The following is a 4,990-nucleotide window of genomic DNA, read 5'->3' on the forward strand; positions in this document are numbered from 1 at the left end:
TTTCTCCTACTGCTCCTATAGTAGTACATGCAACAACACAGGATTTCAGAAAATGGTTATGGAAGGATGGAAAGATGGATGGATGGAAGGATGGATGGATGGAAGGGTGGTTAGCTCAGATATCCCAATTAGAAATCAATCTGTCAAAAGTTCCTTTGACATTTTGGGACCAGTATGAAGGGTCTCTTACGAGGCATAAATTACTCAAATCAGAGATGTAAGCTAAACTTTCTATGAATAGTGGGAGTAAATAAATGAAAAGGCTCATTCTCATAGAGTAAGAGACCTGGCATGGAAAATTCCTGCACAGCACGTTGCACACTTAATACTCACAGGAAACAGCAGGTAAGCAACATAATTAGAAGGAGATGCATAAGCCTGAGGAGCAAATGCCATTTCCCTTGGAAGTTTCCAGGGGCAAACTTAAGACAAGGTCCATGGAGACAAGATTCTTTACCAACTGTCAGACTCAGTAAGCACAAGACCCCAAACTTGAAATGTTTGGGAAGGAAACGTTTCTGTCCATGGAGACTGAAGTTAGTGGCTCTGAGATCCCTAGCATAAATCATTTCCATTCTGCCAAAGTCTTCAGCCAGCAATGGGACCAGGAGAGCCCCTGCTCTCAGCTTCCTAATGCCTACTTTCTCTCTTACCCTACACAAAACCCTCACCACCCCCTGCCCCACCTCATCCTGCAATGCGGCCTAAGTGTTTTGAGATCACAGAAAAATAAACATTGCCTATTTCATCTGAAACACCATGAAATTTTTCTTTAAAAAAAAAAAACTCATACAACAAAAACAAAGCAATTGATTCAGATGTTAAAGCCATGAAGAACATGTTATCTGAATTTAATAAAAGAGAATGTATACCAATAGTGCATGGTATTTTAAAGAAAGGTGTCAAACAAGAGAAAGGAACTGATCTCTTCTTCCACATTTCCTCCCTTAGTTCTTTCTTTCTTGCCTTCTTGATATCCACACAAGAAACCTTTACAGATTGTCATGTGCCAGGCAGTGTGCTAGGCCCTGTGATGTAAATTGAATGTGGTCCAATTGTTTCCCACAGTCTAAGGGAGACAATGGCAGGTGATATGCAGTTATCGTAGAGCATAAGACAGGAGATGAGAGAGATACATCCAGAGCACAACGAGGGCACAGAGAAGAAACGTTCAAATCAGTCTGATGGGTCACAGAAGGCTCTCCCAATGAAACAACATCTGGAGGGGGAGGGTGATTTTAAGGATAAGCGGGGGTTTGTTTGGGGCGCCTGGGTGGCTCAGTCATTTAAGCGTTTGACTTCAGTTCAGATCATGATCTCACGGTTTGGGTTCATGGGTTGGAGCCCCACGTCAGGCTCGGTGCTGATAGCTCAGAGCCTGGAGCCCGCTTTGGATTCTGTGTCTCCTTCTCTCTCTACCCCTTGTCCACTCACATACACACATTCTCTCTCTCTCTTTCTCTCTCTCTCTCTCAAAAATAAACATTAAAAAAAAAAAAGTCATTCGGGATCTGTGCTGACAGCTCAGAGCCTAGAGCCTGCTTCAGATTCTGTCTCCCTCTCTGCCCCTCCCCCACTCGCACTCTGTCTCTCTCCCTCTCTCTCTGCCCCAAATAAATGAACATTAAAAAAAAAAAAAGAAAGAAAGAAAAAAGGGGTTTGTTTGCCAGGCAAAAAAAGATGCAATTTCCACGCAGAGAGAATGGCAGACACAAAAGCAGAGCAGTGAATCAGCATTTGCAGAACCAGTGGTCCCTCATCACAGCTACAGGAATGAGGAAGGCAAAGCGAAAGAGAGACACAGGAGTCAAACTACAAAGCGTCTTGTGTGCAAAACTGTGTTTGTATTTTATCTTGAGAGCTATTAGAGCTCCTGGAGGGCTCTAAGCAAGCAACGCCATGATCTGGTTTGCATTTGGAAAAAGGACCCATCATAGGGTGGAGGATAGACAGGAGGGGGGTGAGACTGGAGGCAGAAAGACTACCTGGAAAAGTGCTGGGGTAAGCTTGGTGAGAAAGGGAGGAGGCCTGGTGGACCAAAGCAATGGCCATAGGAAAAAATGGTTGATGGTCTTTTAATTTTGGACAGAATCATGTATTTTTGGACAAAACATCCCAGCAAATAACATACTGTGTGATCAGCCTTACTTGTAGTTTCCTTCACATTCCTTTTATATTGCCATCAGTATCAGGTTTAGGGGGGGAAATATGTCTTTGCCATCACTGTGATCAGAAGCCAGCCCTGTGTCCTTGGCCCATCCCAATCACTGACTAGCTTGTTCCTTCAGGTGAGTCACTAGTTCTATCTGAGACTCAGTTTCCCTATTGATAAAACAAGATCATAAAGCTTGTCTTCTAACCTTGCATGAAAATTAAGTAAAATAATTTAATATATGTTGTTTCAACAAGTCACGTTGAAAAGGGCCATAGATCATCACACACTGCACTGTATTAGGAATATTTTGGATGCAAATGACAGAAAAGCCAACCTAAACGGGCTCAAGCTAGGAAAAGAATGTGAGCCGATCTGGCTTCAGACACAGCTTGACTCAGGAAGATGATGTCCCCAGGGTCTGAATCTTGGCCTGGTTCCTCTTACACAGGCTCCACCCTTAGACTCACACTGCAGTCTCCTTCTAAACCACTAGCAACTTCAGACGCACACAGGGGCCCCCAAAAGCACAGGATGAGAATGTGAGGGACAGTTCTCTTAAAGCAAAAGTGGAGTCATTAAGCAAGGCAAAGGGAATATATACTGGGTGCAAACTCCAGGTGTCCCTTACAACATACTTCACAGTTGGGAGCCACTCAAAGTCTCTGGTTGCTAAGCAGCTGTGTAGAGAGTAACCACCCTCGCTTGGTTGCCACCATTCTGAGACGGAGCACTCAAGAGATGTGGCCCTTCTTTCCACTTATGTCATAATCGTAAAATGGTTATTTATTGTCAAGCTTTCAAGTAGTCTTCCGAATGCTCTCATAACACCTACAAGCTATTCAGGGATCACCAGGCTTCCACAGGACCCATTTAAGAGGCACTTCCAGAGGTAATGCGAGGCAGAGGGCAAGAGAGAGCTTCTAGCAACAAGAGAGGGCCTAATGGGCAGGAATCAGATAAAAGAATCTGACCGTAATCAATAGTAATTGTATTTATAAGAAGCATCCTCTTCCTCGTTGGAAAGTACCTTCTAGACCCTGGGGGCTCACCCATTTCTGTAAGGTTTAAATCATTCCATGAATCTTTTGTGCACAGCCACCTGGTGAGTGGACCCCAAGAGGGAGTTGCCCTTAGGTATTCCATCAGAACATGTCCAAGGGCAGAAACACACAAAACTAGCAATTGTCTGGCCATCAAGAAAGATGACTGTCAACAACTTAGAAGGTGGCTGCCATCATTTCTTTGGCCACAAGAGAGCAAAGAGGGGATGAAGCTTTTCCTGCCTTGCAGGTGGCAATGTAGACCAACAGAATGCCTCCTTGAAGGCTACCTCTCAGAATCTGTTTCCTTTAACTTTATTCCTGAATACATGCATAGTTCATTCCTCTATCAGAAAGCAAGCTTCTCTAGGGGAGAGGCCGTATCTTTTCCATCTCCAATGCTAATACTTAACCACTAAGCCTGGCCCATAGTAGGTGTTTTCATAAATGTGTATTGAATCAATGAATTCACTTAGCTAGGCACTGGCATATATAAAGATCTGAAAGACAGCTCTGTGCATAAAGGTCTCATAACTTGGTGGAGTAGAAAATGAGAACATAACGGATTTGAAATAAGGCAGGGTGTTCTAAGTGTACCCTGCACTCCCATGGCCCTTTTCTGTTTACAAAGCACTAAACCGCATTCATTTTCTTATCTGATTCTCCAGACACTCCAATGATGTTGACATAGCAGATTTGTTAGTCTCATTTCATGAGACATCATCAGTTACTTGAGACGCAAGGGGCAGAAATACTCAACCAAAGTCACAGGACTTATTAGTGACAGAGTTTGGACTGGCTCTGAATCCCAGGTCTGGACTTTTCTTACGATGTCTTTGCAGATTGAACACAAGGAGGTTCAACCGTCCATATCAAATATGGCGGAACTGACTTAATTGTTAAAGATCAACCTTATGTTATTAAAAGTGCTTTCTTAATTATACTCTTTTTTAATTGCCACACTGAATTTGTGTAGTGATTTTACAGATAAGAGAACGGAGATAGCATTTATGTATCCCGAGTCTAGACTAAACTGTAAAACTAGTCAGCAACTAAATTAAATGTAGAATCTACAACTCCTGAGTCACCACTCCCCCTTTGGCCCTGTCTCTTGCCTTGAAAAATCACAGAATCATGGAATACTCAGATGGTAGGAATAGAAGAAACCTTATGTAGTGTACCCTCCCAACCCATGCAGATTTCCCCTCGTCCAGCTTCTCCAGTGAGAACGCACTACTCACCACGTCAGAGTACAGGCCTTCCACTCTTGAAAATCCCTGGCATTGATCTTTCTGTCATTAACAAATTGAATTCTGACTCCCTGCCATGTCCACTCATTGGTTCTGCATTGGTCCAATTTCTGTTTATGCTTATTGGGTCCCTGCCATGTGTCAAGCAACCCCTGGGTACTATTATTATGTCCATTTTGCAAACAAAAAAAAAACTAGACCTTTGAGAGGTTAGGCAATTTACCCAAGAAGTAAGCCCAGATCTGCCACTTAAAAATACAATGCTGTCTGTGGCTTTTACTTCAGAGACGCACAAATGAAATGCACGCCTGTCTCCAGGTAGAGCCGATAAGACCAGTTTTGTAGACAGGGCTCTCTCTATGCCACTCTCCTGTTTTACAAGTCAGTAAATGTTCAGGAGCTCCCAATCCAATGTATGAGGTTAATTAATAATATGTAAAAGTTTATAGTTTATACAGTATAATCTCATAAACATTTATTAGTATGCTAATAGAGAGTAATGGCCATGTGAGCATAAAATGAGACAGGGGCTGGATGACAGAGTG

At 42.9% G+C, this 4,990-nt stretch overlaps 1 long non-coding RNA gene across 1 annotated transcript; it reads left to right on the forward strand.

Annotated features, from left to right (window-relative positions):
* Positions 1-2,670: 2,670 nt before the first annotated feature.
* On the forward strand, positions 2,671-4,143 carry LOC122480575. Its single transcript, XR_006296598.1, has 2 exons — positions 2,671-3,044; positions 3,864-4,143. It is a non-coding gene; the product is annotated as an uncharacterized LOC122480575 (long non-coding RNA).
* The last annotated feature ends 847 nt before the right edge of the window (positions 4,144-4,990 follow it).

The sequence above is a fragment of the Prionailurus bengalensis genome, chromosome C1, assembly GCF_016509475.1.
Source record: "Prionailurus bengalensis isolate Pbe53 chromosome C1, Fcat_Pben_1.1_paternal_pri, whole genome shotgun sequence".
Classification (NCBI taxonomy): Eukaryota; Metazoa; Chordata; class Mammalia; order Carnivora; family Felidae; genus Prionailurus; species Prionailurus bengalensis.